The sequence below is a fragment of the Gadus morhua genome, chromosome 1, assembly GCF_902167405.1.
Source record: "Gadus morhua chromosome 1, gadMor3.0, whole genome shotgun sequence".
In the NCBI taxonomy this organism is placed as follows: Eukaryota; Metazoa; Chordata; class Actinopteri; order Gadiformes; family Gadidae; genus Gadus; species Gadus morhua.
The window spans coordinates 28,459,223-28,477,020 of NC_044048.1; the positions used below are offsets into that span (position 1 = coordinate 28,459,223).

Sequence of the window (17,798 nt, forward strand, 5' to 3'; positions counted from 1 at the left end):
CCCCTCCCCATATGGATTTGGAGAATTGTTGCCACGTCCCAGTGGTGGAGGTATCATATATATATGAAAGAGGGCATTCAATTATAGCCTAATGATCAATTAGGAGGCCGAAGCCCTAAAGGAAGTGATGCAATAGGTGACTGAGTCGACAACATTTAAGTAAGCTGTAAAGCGTCTCTTATATATCAAAGGGGGTCTCAAAGGACGCATACGCTTCAACCTGTGGCTCCATACAGGAAATGACGCAGCAAGTGCTCCATCTCGTTGCAACTCACCCAGCGGCTCGCTTGCAAGATTTTGGCCTGAAGTTCTTCCCAGACCTACACCCTAGCCATCCAACATGCATATCTGAGAATCAGGCCTCTCTTTAATAATGACAAAAAGTTATGAGAGAAACACACATTCACTTTTTGTTATCTCATAAGCGGCGTGGTGCCGGCTCCTTTTGACCTTTTGACCCCCGACTTCAAAAACGTGGCCACAGGCCAGCTGTGTCTACACACCTTTAGCCACAAATGTACACCTCCATCCCACAAAAAATGGGGACTAGAAACTAACCTCTGTCTTATGTACATTTACTGTACTGTTGGAGGTCACGCCCCTTTGCCGACCTTTTCGAGATAGCTAGGGATGCTAAAATGTTTACACACATTTCCCGGGGCCCCGTGAACGACATATCCGAGATTTGGAGTTCTAGCCCTTAGAGAAAAAAAGTTTTCCCAAATGGAGTGTCATTTGGACAAAGCCCCTCAGAAGTGTAGCCTGCAAGACCTAATGGTTCAGAATGTGGTGGAAAAACAGTTTTTGAGATGGGAAGGTCCTACCGCCCTGAAATTTTAATACCTTATTCTAGGGCCTAACAGGGACCTCCACACCGAAACTTGGCCCGGTCGGACCCCGAGGGCAGGAAGGGGGGGCCTGCCCTCGGGGTCTGACCAGGCCAAGTTTCGGGCAGGAAGGGCCCCCCCTTCCTGCCCTCGGGGTCCGACCGGGCCAAGTTTCGGTGTGGAGGTCCCTGTTAGGCCCTAGAATAAGGTATTAAAATTTCAGGGCGGTAGGACCTTCCTATCTCAAAAACTGTTTTTCCACCACATTCTGAACCATTAGGTCTTGCAGGCTACACTTCTGAGGGGCTTTGTCCAAATGACACTCCATTTGGGAAAACTTTTTTTCTCTAAGGGCTAGAACTCCAAATCTCGGATATGTCGTTCACGGGGCCCCGGGAAATGTGTGTAAACATTTGAGCATCCCTAGCTATCTCGAAAAGGTCGGCAAAGGGGCGTGACCTCCAACAGTACAGTATATGTACATAAGACAGAGGTTAGTTTCTAGTCCCCATTTTTTGTGGGATGGAGGTGTACATTTGTGGCTAAAGGTGTGTAGACACAGCTGGCCTGTGGCCACGTTTTTGAAGTCGGGGGTCAAAAGGTCAAAAGGAGCCGGCACCACGCCGCTTATGAGATAACAAAAAGTGAATGTGTGTTTCTCTCATAACTTTTTGTCATTATTAAAGAGAGGCCTGATTCTCAGATATGCATGTTGGATGGCTAGGGTGTAGGTCTGGGAAGAACTTCAGGCCAAAATCTTGCAAGCGAGCCGCTGGGTGAGTTGCAACGAGATGGAGCACTTGCTGAGTCATTTCCTGTATGGAGCCACAGGTTGAAGCGTATGCGTCCTTTGAGACCCCCTTTGATATATAAGAGACGCTTTACAGCTTACTTAAATGTTGTCGACTCAGTCACCTATTGCATCACTTCCTTTAGGGCTTCGGCCTCCTAATTGATCATTAGGCTATAATTGAATGCCCTCTTTCATATATATATGATACCTCCACCACTGGGACGTGGCAACAATTCTCCAAATCCATATGGGGAGGGGGGGGATGCTTGTGGACAGTAGGGGTTTATGCCTAGACATAAATAGGAAGTAAAATCAGGAGAAGGAATGACCTCTCACAAATATTTATTTAATAAATTGTTTCAAATAACCCTCCCTCGTTAAATCAATGAGCTTGGTGTTTTGCTTTCAGAAATTAGTTATAGAAGAAGTCTAAACTGCAGAAAATAAACACATCCAAGCTGCCTTTTAAGGATACCTTGGAATATCTGTCTATTTTTCAACCATCGGACCCTAGTTTACGACAAAAACAACCCAATTGACGGCAGCTCCTTTGCCGCGTGGTTTTTAGAGCCACGAGTATTAGAGGGGGCGGTCGATAGCAACCACCATAGCAACCATGACGGTCAAGTGACTGGATTCAGCCCCGTTGAAAAAAATAGAATACCTCCCTACACACTCAGTAGTAGATTAATGATATTTAAATTATTATGACCATGAAGTCTTTATTTGCATGGGTTTACATTTCGTTGTGTAGCATGGAAAAATCGGAGAAACACTCCCATTCAGAATGCATTGGTTTACACTTCGTTCTTTGGAGCACGGTTATTTTTATTTATTTATTTATTTTCCGTTTTTGAGGAGTTGAGGATTTTTCTGCAATAATCCAAAATCCAATGGAAAACCCGTTGGCTTTTTGTCAAGGGAACCGAGGGCGACGCTCACTTCCGGGTTTGCCAACATACGTCATCCCTCTCCACAACTCTATACTGTAAAAACACATGTTCAAGTAGAATGATAATGCATGAATTTATTCTTTATTCTGCCATAGTAACAAGGTAAATAAATGGCAAAAATAGGCTGAGAACGAATTCGTATTTACGATATTGTAGCGACCCTGGGACAGTTAAATAGTTTAGTGTAGTTTAGCTATTTACAGCTTTGTTTATACGGGGCTGAGGGGAGGCTGGAGGAGCTTAAAAACAAAACAAATCAATCGCATCAACATGCCTTTCCTTTAGCGACACAAGAGGCCAATAGTGGGTTATGTGTTGCATTGTATTTCGTTGTCCGTTATGCCGGTTGTTCTGTGTGCATGTATTGTAATGTTCTTCTTGTCAATCAGTGTGGGGGCGAATCATTAGGTCAGCTGGGGGAGGGCCTTGGAAGAACACAGGGTGGGGGCCTGCACGTGAGTGAGACCGTGTTGGGGGTTGCCGGGGTAACCGGGGTTTGTTTTGGGTGGGATTTCTGCCGTTGGTTACGGGTTTCAGTGACCTGGTTTTGGTCCATAAAAAGTTCCTTCAATTACTAATGACTCGACATCGTTATGTCACCGGCGAGGTCATTACAATATGTTCAATAAAACGTAATCACGGACAAAATACGTTTTTTAGACAAACGTAATTGAGAATGCCGAATAGTTCTCTGGGAACGTAATTTTGATGAGAAAGGGTTGCCCGCACATGTAGAGGGCCTCGTTTGCTCGTTTTGGATAAATTCCAATGGGTCGTAATCTGTGGCGGAACAAACCACCTACGTGGTCGTATTTCCGAGAGGACAGGCTGATACTGGACATTGATTGGTTTGTAGGTGGGCGTGAGTCTGACGTCACCGTTCACCGGTATAGCCTTCATGAATGAATGAAGAAACGTGTGAACATAATTTCCTGCAGCTCAGTTCAGGCAGCCGCCCAGACAACGCACACTTCCCGCTTTGACCACAGCTATAGCCCTAGATAAAGAAATCAACAAAGCAACCCCCGCTCCTACAGTTACCCCGTCAGCAGCTAATTTCTCCTCTTGTGACATGTTGATATAACGTTGGACTATTAACATTACAATCAAACGTACGCTTCCCCGAGAGGTAGACCTATGCCTATATGCTGACAATAATGTGTTATCGAAATTTAACGTAGCCTATTAAGGATACGTTTCAATTAAATGTAGCCTATGTAATCCAAGAGGTAGCTTAAATAAAGAACAACAAAAATGTTGAGAACGAACCTATTTGCAATATGTTCAATAAGACGTAATCAGGGACAAAATAACGTTCAATGAAACGTTTCCCGAAAGGGAAATATGCCTTAATGACAATAATGTGCTACACGTTGACATTTAACATATTTGGGATACGTTTCAACCAAACATAATCCTAGAGGTAAATGAATGGCAAAAAATAGGTTGACAACGAACGTATTTGCGATATGTTCAATAACACGTATTCACGGCCAAGATACATTTTTCAGACAAAATACGTTAAATGAAACGTTCCCTGAAAGGAAGATATGCCTTAATGACAATAATGTGCTATACGTTGACATTTAACCTATCTGGGATACGTTTCAACCAAACATAATCCTAGAGGTTAATAAATGGCCAAAAATAGGCTGAGGACGAACGTATTTGCAATACGTTCAATAACACGTAATCGCGGAAAAAATACGTTTTATGACAAACGTAATTGAGAACGCCGAATAGTTCTCTGGGAACGTAATTTTGACGAGACAGGGTTGCTCAATGTGTGTGTGTATGCCAGTGCTCCCAGAGTGTATGCGTGACGGCCATGTAATATTCCTAGCACACTTTTACACATGGCACTGAATTTATTTTTTTCTGCGTGATCAGTAAGGGGGCCTCACACAAATAGTAGCCTAGGGGCCAATGACCACCTTAATCCACCACTGATGATGACCTTGTAATGAAATCAATGTTCATATTGGATTGACATTTTTATTTTATTGAAAAAGGAAACACCGGACCAGGTGGAGGCGTGTGATGGTAAGTTCTTATTACACATTCTTCACTGTGGTAATAAGTAACAGATAACTTATTAATATCCATTGATTTTCAAGGGTTACTGACTCACACCAAGTCAAATGATATCGCTGTGATTCAAAACATTTAATCTAATTGTACCAGAGAGTCAGAGCCTACCTAGCAGAGGGACCAGAGTGGCAGACCTACTGAACAACATCCTCTAGATATTAGATTATAGAATGGAGCTATCCATGTATATAAGACACTACTCTCATAGCTGGGGCGATGTGGCCAGCATAACGTCAGCTCAGTGGCGTTTATAACGTAGCTCACTGAGTCGTCATGACAACACAGAGCAGGGACAAAGGGTAGAAAGACTTCTGTCCTTGTTTGACCACGATAATGGCAGCCGTCTCCCTACACGTATTCAGTCTGTCAAGATGTTCTTCTGTGTAGAGGCTAATTCAGAGTGGAAACCAGGAACTGGTTCAACTGATTCTACATGATTAGAATATATGGAGCAGTTCATAATAATAGGATGGATACGTTTAATAATATCAACCATAGTCCTGGGAGGTAAGCATTACATTACGCTTATTCCACTCATTCAACCAACATGTATCATGGTTACATTAAACTAACATGTATCATGGTTATAACTTATAACCATGATGTTAGTTTAATCTATAGATTTAAATAACATGTATCATGGCTATAACCATGATGTTAGTTTAATCTATAGATTTTAATAACATGTATCATGGTTATAACCATGATGTTAGTTTAATCTATAGATTTTAATAACATGTATCATGGTTATAACCATGATGTTAGTTTAATCTATAGATTTAAATAACATGTATAATGGTTATAACCATGATGTTAGTTTAATCTATAGATTTAAATAACATGTATCATGGTTATAACCATGATGTTAGTTTAATCTATCGATTTTAATAACATGTATCATGGTTATAACCATGATGTTAGTTTAATCTATAGATTTTAATAACATGTATCATGGTTATAACCATGATGTTAGTTTAATCTATAGATTTTAATAACATGTATCATGGTTATAACCTGACCCTAAACAGACCATAATGGAGATCCTTTGTTGCTGCCCTACATGCCAGTAGGCATAAAGGGCAGTCAGTAGTGACATTAGACTAACTAATGATAGTGACTGCTGTCCTGACATGTTACTGTATTGTTTATCTCTATGTAGAATGGATTGATGTCCTTCGGTGGGTAAGTGTTATTACTGGTTTGATACAGAACACAATAATATGTGTGACCCTAGCTGGCAGTGGTGGAGTTATTAGATGATGACCCTGTAATGAACCTAATGTTGATATTTTATTTACATTTTTATTTTATAGAAAAAGAAAACAAAGAAACAGAAGAGGGAGTTTGTTGGTAAGTTTTTATTCCACATGTTTCACTTTCGAAATGAGTAGCAGATAACTTAGTTAGAATATATTGAGCAGTTCGTAATAATAGGATCCATATCTTTCATAATATCAATCATAGTCCTGGGAGGTAAGGGTTAGATTAAACTCTGACATGTAGTATCATGGTTACTTTAAACTCTATCATGTATCATGATAACATTAAACTACTGACATGCATTGTGTTTAGATTGAACTAACATGTATCATGATAACATTAAAGTAACATGTATCATGTTACATTAAACTAACATGTATCAGGGTTATGCTAAATGATATTGACTGCTGTCCTGACATGTTACTATATTGTTTATCTCTATACAGAATTGAAGGATCGATATTGGGAGGTAAGTGTTATTACTTGTTTGATACAGAACACAATAATATGTGTGAAGGTTCAAGGAGTTTAATTGTCATTGTAGTACACAACGAAATACAGGTATGCCGTCTCTAGCAGCAGTTCAAGTTCACGCACACACACACACACACACACACACACACACACACACACACACACACACACACACACACACACACACACACACACACACACACACACACACACACACACACACACACACACACACACACACATCACCCTGTCCATATTGTGCCCATCAAGTCCAGTCTGTTGTGTGTGTGTGTGGAGGGGCGGGGCGGGGGGGTTGTGGGGGTCTGAAGCTACTGCTCCTGGAGGAGAGTTGTCCTTAGTGCTTTGTTAGGGGGTTGGGGGGGTGATGGAGGCTACAGCTCTTGGGGAAAAGCTGTTCCTCAGTCTTGTGGTGCGGGCCCGCAGTGTGCGGTACCTCTCCCCTGATGGGAGGGGGACCAACAAGGTGTCTCCAGGGTGAGTTTTATCAGTGCTGATTGACCTTGCCTTCCTCTTCAGGCGGTCACCACACACAGAGTCCAGGTCTGGGAGCTCAGCTCCTATGATCTTTATTGCTGACCTAACCACCCTGGCCAAGTCCCTCCTGCTCTCCGCTGTGCAGCCTGCATACCACACACTGCAGCCCTGGCAGAGGATGCTCTCAATTGTGCTCCTATAAAAGTGAATGAGCAGGTGTGTGGATAAACCAGCCAGTTGGAGCTTCAGTAGAAAGAAGAGCCTCTTCTGGGCCCTCTTTACAAGGTTGGGGATGTTAGTAGCCCATGTTAGGTCCTTGGTGTTGTACGTCCCCAGGAGTTTAACAGAGTCCACCCTCTCCACTTATTCCCCGTTGATGGTAAGTGGGGTCTGCATGGTCCTCTTGGACCTCCTAAAGTCCACAAGGATCTCATTTGTTTTGGTGGTGTTTAGGACCAGGTTGTTATCCACACACCACTCTGCCATGTGTTGGACCTCCTGCCTGTAATGGCACTCTTTGTTGTCACTAATGAGCCACACCAGAGTTGTTTCATCAGCCCATTTGATAATGGTGTTTGATGACTGGATGGGTACGCAGTCATTGGTGAAGAGGGTGTAGAGGGCTGGGCTGAGTACACACCCCTGGGGCGCACCGGTGTTCAAGGTTATAGTTGAGGATGTCAGATCCCCTACTCTGACATTCTGCGGTCTGTTTGAAACAAAGTCCAGGATCCATGAGCAGAGTGAGGTGGGGAGACCAAGATGGATGAGTGTGAGGACCAGTTTATTGATTGTGGTGTTGAAGGCAGAGCTGAAGTCCACAAAGAGCATCCTTACATATGTGTTGGGGTACTCCAGGGGGGACAGGGCTGTGTGGAGTGCGATGGAGACAGCGTCCTCTGTGGATCTGTTTGCCTGATGGGCAAACTGGTGGCTGTCCAGGTCCACAGGGATGCGGTCTCTGATGTACACCAGTATCATCCGCTCAAAGCACCTCATGATTACTGGGGTGAGGGCGACTGGGCGGTAGTCATTGAGGCAGGTAATGGCAGATTCTTTGGGGATAGGGACGATGGTAGTGGTCTTAAGGCAGGTGGGAACTGCAGCTTGTTGCAGGGAAAGGGTGAAGATGTCTGTAGAAGCTTGTGCTAACTGGTCGGCACATGACCTCAGTATACGGCCCGACACCCCATCAGGGCCAGTAGCCTTGTTGGGGTCAATCCTTCTCAAGGTGGACCTCACCTGGTGGTGCTGAATTGTGAGTGTCTGCTCCTCTTCCTCGCTAACGAGTGTGGTCTTATATTTGTAGTCAGATAGAGTTTTGATTCCTCTCCACATGCTCTGTGGGTCCTTGTTTTCAAAGTGACCCTCAATGCGCTGTCTGTACTTGCCTTTGGCCTCTTTAAAGGGGACATATCATATCACCAGGTGTGAGTGTGATTAGCCATTACAAGCCGTTTTCAAAATGTGCAGCATTGTGACATCAAAGGTGGGCGTGTCCACCTAGATGTGTGACGGACAGATGAGCAACGTTTGCTACAGTCCAATGGGTAGGCTGGTAGACTGATCTATCCAGCACACATCTAGGTGGACACGCCCGCCTGTGATGTCCCAATGCTGCATAATTTCAAACCTGCTTGTAACGGCTAATCACACTCACACCTGGTGGTATGATATGTCCCCTTTAAGGCCCTTTTAGGTCTCGTCGGGCAGTTCTATAGGCCGGCCTGTCCCCCGACCTGAAGGCAGTATCTCTCGCCCTGAGCAGCGACATCACATTACCGTCAAACAAGGGTTTCTGATTAGGGAACACCTTGATGGTTCTGGTGCGCAGCACTCTCTCGGTGAAAAACTGAATGTAGTCCAGGACATTAGAGGTGTACTCCTCACAGTTGTCTCCCTGCGAAAATACCTCCCATACTGAGCTCTAAAAACAGACCTGTAGTGATGTTAACAGCTTCCTCACTCCATACCTGTACTGTCTTCACAGCTGGTTTGGTTCTACAGCAACTGGTTTATAAGATGGAATCAGTGTCAAGGAGATATGATCTGATAATCCGAGGAGTGGGGATGGTGCAGCTTTATATGCCCTCTGTATATTTGTATATACTTGGTCCAGAGAGTTTTTATCTCTTGTTGGAAAGTATACATTTTTGTGGAGTTATTAGAAGATGACCTTTAATGAACCCAATGTTGATATTTTATTTACATTTTTATCTTATAGAAAAGGGATTCACTGGAAATGGATTGGACGTTAACTGGTAAGTTCTTATTCAACGTGTTTCACTGTGTTCATGAGTAACAGATTACTTATTAATATCCAGTGATTTGCAAGGGTTACTGACTCACACCAAGTCAAATGATATCGCTGTGACTCAAAACATTTAATCTAATTGTACCAGAGAGTCAGAGCCTACCTAGCAGAGGGACCAGAGTGGCAGACCTACTGAACAACATCATCTAGATATTAGATTATAGAACGGAGCTATCCATGTATATAAGACACTACTCTCATAGCTGGGGCGATGTGGCCAGCATAACGTCAGCTCAGTGGCGTTTATAACGTAGCTCACTGAGTCGTCATGACAACACAGAGCAGGGACAAAGGGTGGAAAGACTTCTGTCCTTGTTTGACGACCACAACTCGTCTAACCATGATACATGTATAAAATAACATGAATCATGTTACATTAAACTAACATGAATCATGGTACATTAAACTAACATGTATCAGGGTTATGCTGAATGATGTGACTGCTGTCCTGACATGTTGATGTGTTGTTTCTCTCTACAGAATGGGAAAAACAAATAGATGAGATGGTAAGTGTTATTACTGGTTTGATACAGAACACAATAATATGTGTGAACCTAGCTGGCAGTGGTGGAGTTATTAGATGATGACCAGAGGTGGATTAACACCCAGGCTAGCCTCGGCTGAGCCTAGGGGCCCAGGTGTGCACGGGGCCCTGGATTGGACATACTATTTTCAATTTTACTTAAATAAAAAAAGACTTGACTCCTATTGGCCCATAACAAGAACCATTAAAAAGTGAAGCAGCTGATTGGGTAGATGTGTGGGCCATGTCATGTGACCAGGTTCATAAAGTCAGTTTGGTTGTAAAGGAATACGTCACGTCTGCTCGACAGCAAAGAGGCAGAATGTCTGAAAAGCGAAAAGCACAAGTGTTTCCATTTGGCGATATAGCACTCTGACTATTTATGACTTTGCCTGTGGCCAATGCCTATGGAAAGCCAAGAAGGCCACAATCCGGACCTAGATTGGCGCGGTAAAAGTGCAAAACCGTACGGAAACCGTACGGTTTCCGTACGGATTCCGTACGGATTCCGTACGGTTTCCGTACGGATTCCGTACGGTTTTGCAAGAATTCCGTACGGAATCCGTACGGAATCCGTACGGTTTCCGTACGGTTTCCGTACGGTTTCCGTACGGATTCCGTACGGATTCCGTACGGTTTCCGTACGGATTCCGTACGGATTCCGTACGGTTTTGAATGACTAATAGCCGCGGCTATTAGTCATTCACTCCGGCTATTAGTTATTCACTCCGGCTATTAGGTATGCAGAACGAGCCCCTCCCCTTCTTTGCTTGACCACTAAGTTTGAAGGCTGTCTAACCAATCAGTGAAGAGAAAGACCAGACTAAAGTAACGCATTGTCGAAACTAGAGCGGCAGTCAGTGCCTCCATGTTTCGCCGTAACATAAGGCTGTGTTGTCTTTACTAGTTTCACTACAATGTAATGACCACCACTAGCTAGTGGAAAATATATTTGTGTCTAGTACAGTGATATATTTGTATATGTTAGGCTATATATTGAGATGGCAGTGTGCGAAATACCCATCATTATTCGGGGATGCCCTCATCCCCAGATTGTTCGCGATATGCAGTAGCCAGCTCGGCCATAACATTACAATATTTCATGGATGCAAGCAAGCCAAGACAATCGATCTATATCTATAGCCTACATGACAACACGCAGACACACACACGCAGACACACACACACACACACACACACACACACACACACACACACACACACACACACACACACACACACACACACACACACACACACACACACACACACACACACACACACACACACACACACATTAAGCACACATTAAGCACACTGGTAAAGCAATAGGAGCCTGCATTGGCTGAAGTTGTTGGGATGCACCTTATTTTATAACAGGGAGGGGCAAAGTTGTGCATTACAATGCAAACACGACAATAATTGGCACCGTTCTTGCGCACTCAGAAGAACATGCAGTAGGACCGATCTTGTGACATTATTTAACCATCCATCTACAGCTAATACGATCAGACAGATACATCATCGATCACATAAAAGCCCACAACAAGCCCAACATCACCACGGCAGGTGCGATCTCTCTCGCACATTCACACAATCACTCCAACTTCTCCAACTCCAAGGCAAGGCTGTTTCACTAAGACCACAAACAACCACAACTAACCAGCCTACATATCCACAATAATGCACAACAATCAGTTCTATACATTGCGTCTATCTTCTGTTTGGTGCACATGGCTAATTTGCATAGTTTGCACCGGACTCTCGGCTCCGCTTGTCAAAAAAATGGAACGTATTTGTGAATAAATGCTTTGAATTCTGAATACTGGACTTGGTGAGCTTGAATAGGCTAAATCTAAGTGACCTTTAGTGAGATGGCCTAAAACGGAATACAAATGAATTATTCTAGGACATATAGGCTTTCAGGATCAATTCAGAGGTTCAACTGTTCGTGATTAATTTTGCTTAGCCAGTGAAAGTGACCAGCTGTAGATTCCGCACTGTTAAAAATACTTCACTACAAGTAGGCTATAAGTCCTCCAAATAATTCAGCAGAATTGCATTACTGCCACACGCATAGGCAGCAGTAGTCATTATGCGCTGAAATGGTCCCTGCCAGTGTTTTTCTATTCTGATGTTTGTGGATGAATCTTTCAGCTACAGCTTTGTTACATTTCCTTGCGATGGTTTGCTGGTTTAACTATACAGCAATAAATCAAATGATGCAAGATGATGTGTCCGTTGCGTGGCTGTCATGTGAGAGCCGTATACGCATTTTAAAAACACCTGTAATCAGCGTGACTATGACTTTCCGAGCGGATCATGGGGGGCTCTTCAATCATTTATTTTTCAGGATTTTCTCCCGTCATCCTCCAGTTTATTGCAAACATCTGGAGATAAGTCGGTTTAATTAAATACTCAAGTGAAATACAAGTGTACCTCCAAATTGCACTTATTGTACAGTACTTCGGTAAGGGCATTTACAATCCATCACTAAAGTTTTAATAGAATATTCTGATTCAGCGGATTTAAAATGTATTTGTATAATCTTCACAAATCTTGCAGCAATGCAATGTTAATATATCATCATGGGAAATGAGTATTCTGATTCAGCACATTTACTATTTATTTGTATAATCTTCACAACTCACAGCAATGAAATGTTAATTTATCATCATGGGAAATAGCATATAAACAAGCTTCATAAAAATTCATTTCTAAGCAGTAGGCCTACTACATATTTCTCAACGTAAGCATCATGACCATAAGCTATCCCAACGTTTCACACCTTTCACACAGTAGGGCAGCATTAGTCATACATGATTAACAACACATCAAATAAACGTTATTGAGGGATAACAGTGAATAAAACATCTGCGTCTTGGGTAAAGATGGGCTATGCTTAATGTGAGGAGCAGAGCCCGATTGGAAGGAAGCCCATTCAGGACGAATTTTACCCGGAGAAGGCAGCTTCCAGGCAGATGAAGATGGGGGGGCTCTACTTCTTATTACCACAACAGGAACAGAACGCAGCCAAGCCAATGAATTCAACCAAGTCACTGAGAAGTCTGTCTTTAACATTTGGAAAATACAGTTCAACCATGTAGGACTTTTCTAATTCCCCATTGTACTTTACAGAGATAGAGCACTTTGTTGCAGTCAGACATTTGTTTTTGTTTACCTTTAACATAGTGAGGCTGGAACACAATAGTTTGACCTGGCTTGGTGGAAAGCCCACTCACCACGTCAAGGTGCAGGTCATGAAAAAAGGTGTGTGTGTGTAATTCCCTATGCAGTGCTGTATTTACAGGTATGCCTAGGTTCACAAATCAAATAGTAAATATTTTTTTACTTCTTATTACCACAACAGGAACAGAACGCAGCCATTCAGCCAAGTCACTGAGAAGTCTGTCTTTAACATTTGGAAAATACAGTTCAACCATGTAGGACTTTTCTAATTCCCCATTGTACTTTACAGAGATAGAGCACTTTGTTGCAGTCAGACATTTGTTTTTGTTTACCTTTAACATAGTGAGGCTGGAACACAATAGTTTGACCTGGCTTGGTGGAAAGCCCACTCACCACGTCAAGGTGCAGGTCATGAAAAAAGGTGTGTGTGTGTAATTCCCTATGCAGTGCTGTATTTACAGGTATGCCTAGGTTCACAAATCAAATAGTAAATATTTTTTTACTTCTTATTACCACAACAGGAACAGAACGCAGCCATTCAGCCAAGTCACTGAGAAGTCTGTCTTTAACATTTGGAAAATACAGTTCAACCATGTAGGACTTTTCTAATTCCCCACTGTACTTTACAGAGATAGAGCACTTTGTTGCAGTCAGACATTTGTTTTTGTTTACCTTTAACATAGTGAGGCTGGAACACAATAGTTTGACCTGGCTTGGTGGAAAGCCCACTCATCACGTCAAGGTGCAGGTCATGAAAAAAGGTGTGTGTGTGTGTGTGTGTAATTCCCTATGCAGTGCTGTATTTACAGGTATGCCTAGGTTCACAAATCAAATAGTAAATATTTTTTTACTTCTTATTACCACAACAGGAACAGAACGCAGCCATTCAGCCAAGTCACTGAGAAGTCTGTCTTTAACATTTGGAAAATACAGTTCAACCATGTAGGACTTTTCTAATTCCCCACTGTACTTTACAGAGATAGAGCACTTTGTTGCAGTCAGACATTTGTTTTTGTTTACCATTAACATAGTGAGGCTGGAACACAATTTGACCTGGCTTGGTGGAAAGCCCACTCACCACGTCAAGGTGCAGGTCATGAGTGGGAAAATAGGTGTGTGTGTGTGTGTCTGTGGGGGCACTTCAAGCGTCCTTCCCTGTGTGTGTGTGTGTGTGGGGGCACTCAAAGCGTCCTTCCACGGGGGGGAACAATTACAATGAGACAGTGTCTCATTGTAATGCCAGAAGAGACACAACCTCACGGATGAGGTCCAGTCCAAGGTCTCCTCTAGGACCAGCAAGAGGGTCAAAGGTGCTGTTTAGCTGCTCCAAAACAGCATCCCCAATGAGGTACTGATTTGAAGGTACGGTGACCCTCTCAGGCCAGTGCACCTCTCCTGCACCAGCACCGCCCTCTCTTGCTGGGTCTTCCCCTTCTCCTTCCTCAGCAGCACCTCCTTCCTCCGCAGCACCTCCTTCCTCAGCAGCACCTCCTTCTCCACCAAATACGGAAAGCATTGCAGTAGTTGTCTGTCCCTGCTGTTCCAGGCAACCTCTGACAAACATCTGCAGTGGAGTAGCATGCCTTTCCGTCCTCAGTCCATGGTTATTCCACTGTTCAATGAAGCCGCAAAGGTCACGGTTAATCCGCGGGAGGTACACGTAGTGCAGTGCCGCCATGTGCATCTCGTTGTCGATGTCCACGATACCTTCGCTCTCCAGGAAGTTGAAGAGTTGATAGTACACGTTGGACATTCCTCGCCACAAATCCCCCCAGAGCCGTTCGATGCGCTGGTTGTGGGTGCTTCTCCCCCGGAGAGCACTACCTCTGTTTGACCCTCTAAAAAGGTTCATCATGAGGCAGACCGAGTTGTTCTCACCTCCGTGGTCAGTCCTGACCCTCGAAGGCACGCCATACTTCGCCACAGCACTCAGGAAGCTCTCCATCACCGTGCTGCTCCGGTTGTTGTCGGAGGCTCGGAGGAACACAACCAACCGGCTGTATCCATCGATGGCCCCATGGATAACAATCCTCCACCTGAAACAGTGAAAATATAATTTATATGAACAATACATAGCCTACGGAGACAAATTAACCACACCTTTAAAGCGAACACCAAAGTCTGGTATGCTAATGTTAATATCTACCTTATCAACTTGTGGTTGCCATCGATGTGCCACAAGGAGTTTGGGCCAGCAACTCTATATGCCCTTCTTTGCAGAGCCTGGGACATTGTTCGCGCTGCAGCTGCTGCAGGGTTCACCCTCAGCATGCTTGAACGCACTCTGCTCCTCTGAACATTAATTTGCTGCGCACGCAGCTGCGCCCTCACAGACTCTGGGCCGATGCGGTCATTCCCAGCCACTGTCTCCCTGATGAGGTCATCCAAGGCAGCATCTGAGCAGGTGGAAAATGTCCCAGCGCGCCTCAGGTTGAACTGCCTATAACATTTGCACATAGAGGTAATGTTAGACCTACGGTATTTCGATGTGCTTTTGCACCTTTAACCAGCCCTCCAGGATGATTACAACAATTGAGACAAGAGGGAACTGCCATTATTGAAACATACCTTAAACGACGGCTCAGTGTACGAACAGAGACACCCAGAATCTGTGCCATCTGTTTCCCAGTGAAACCACAGGTCCTCAAAAAACACAGTTGCTCCTGTGATATTTTTAACTGTGGGGGACCACGACCTCCGGTCCAAATGAGAGGTGCCTGGTAGCCTGAGAAATATAACAGATTGTTGATGTTTACTCACCTGGCTAGCTAGCTACACATGTTTTAAGTTGAAATTTAAAAAAGGGCTTAAGAACTTTTTAAGACGGAATAGTCAGAAAACAAACCATAAACTGAGTAATTTAGGCGTTGATTAATAATCCTATCAGCAGCCCCATGCAAGCATACCTTGTTGTCCCGGAGTGGTAGGCACAGATCTCCGAACTTCAGCTATAATCTCCCGAACATCTCGAATTATAAGATCAGCTGAGGAGATGTCAAGCAGCCTTCCCCGTGACCACACTAGGGTCCTCTCCATGGTTTCCAACCTGAAAGTTTGAAAGGTTTCGTGAAATTAGGAAAAAAATGGTAAGTGTGAAACTGTGAAGCTACCCCACACCTAGTGGTAAGGGCGCATTAATATCTGCCTGAGCGAATTAACACGCAAGCAAATATATATATATAGGGGAATTCAGAACACCCTTTTTTCGTTTTAGGGGGAACAGTAAAGTGGTGGGATCAGTGCAGATAAGCGACAGCATGGAGCTATTATGAGCGACAACTGTCACTAAACGACGCGAGTTTTGCATGGGCAGAATTATTTCATGAATTTTGGTTTGCAATGAACATAGAAAATAATAAACTGCTTGTCACAAAATAAGTTGTTAACATTCATTCTTGGAATCCTAAAGTTCCACCCACGCCAGAAGTGACTGGATAACGATACCCATCTAAGGAACGGTTACTTTATAACTTATTAGGCCCCGTCCACACAAAAAAAAAAAAACGGCCGTGACTTTTTCCAGAAACGCTCTGCTCCATAGGAATATAATATAAAATAAACGCTGGCAGATTAAAAAAAACGCTAGATGTGAACACGGCCTTTAGTGTGGAAGGAGTAGCCTTTAGGCTAAAATTTAAATTCTTGAGCAATGTCCTTTACATGTTGGCTGGAAAATTCCCAAAACCTACCTGGTCAATGTAGATTGGACGTCTACAGCATCTGTTTCAAGCAATCTCATACAGTCATTAAATGTGCTTTTGCACCGCATTATGAACTGTCTTCTAGACATTCTTGAAGAGTTCCACCTGTCAGTCCGATGTCTACGGCTTCAACTCACTCGACTCACGACTCAACTCACGAGAAATAAAATTGGAGCAACTCGTGGACCAATTAGAAGAGCTTATTTTGAGGGGGGGGGGGGCGGATGGTTGGCAACAACCTCACATTATGCATTATTTGAATTCAAATTCGCCAATAGGCTTGCAAGCCAGACCCATGTCAAGTTCATATTATTTGAATTCAAATGCGCCAATAGGCTGGCAAGCCAGACCCACGTCAAGATGTTGAAATTAAATTTACTGCCGCTAGGGGCGACTAACGTGTATAAATACGTTGCGATCTCGGCGGGAGTTTGAGTTGTTCAAAATGCACAGGCGACTCTCTGAAATCCGCAGACAGGTGAACGCAAACTTCGATCGAGCCATGGATCGCAGTACCGAGGAGGCCACAGACGGACTTGTGGATAGGTAATATATATAATAATGATAATACATTTAATTTAGAGGCGCCTTTCAAGACACCCAAGGTCACATATTTCATTTTGATAATAGCATCGCTGTTAACGCGCGCTAGTTGAGCTGATCGGTTGACAATTCCAAAATGCCTTGCATTCGTTTAATAAAGACTTGCTTTCACGGTGTAAACGTGTCATTACTAGTGTGAGAAAAAATTGACTTTAACTGTCGGGCAAGCTAGAACAAATATCAACCAAATATCATTACATTCAGAAATCTCAAAATGCTACACGCAGACAAATAGCCTACAGCAGTGGTTTTCAAACGGTGGGGCGCGCCAGAGTTCAAAAGTACAATTCATTCTCAACCATGGCCGACATAATCACCATTGCATGTCTTTACCTGTTGTGGAAGAGGGAGAGACTTCGGAGAACCCGATGCAGTCTATTCGTAATATTGCAATGACCCCGGAAGAGGCAGTAAATTAAATATTGGTTAGACAGCGATTTATTAGATACCTAATAAACCGTTGGAACGCACAAGACCGGTGTTGTGTCGAGATCTGTTTCCCCGTCGAGATGTGTTTCCCCTAGTCCCAGATAATGACTGTCAGGATGCGTTCCCCCTGTTCTAAATGGTCAAAT

At 43.5% G+C, this 17,798-nt stretch overlaps 1 long non-coding RNA gene across 1 annotated transcript; it reads left to right on the forward strand.

Moving 5' to 3' along the window:
- The first annotated feature begins 4,362 nt into the window (after positions 1–4,362).
- LOC115533191 (uncharacterized) lies at positions 4,363–9,894 on the forward strand. The gene is made up of 6 exons (XR_003974159.1): positions 4,363–4,616; positions 5,824–5,846; positions 5,978–6,014; positions 6,371–6,393; positions 9,118–9,154; positions 9,688–9,894. It is a non-coding gene; the product is annotated as an uncharacterized LOC115533191 (long non-coding RNA).
- Positions 9,895–17,798: the final 7,904 nt, after the last annotated feature.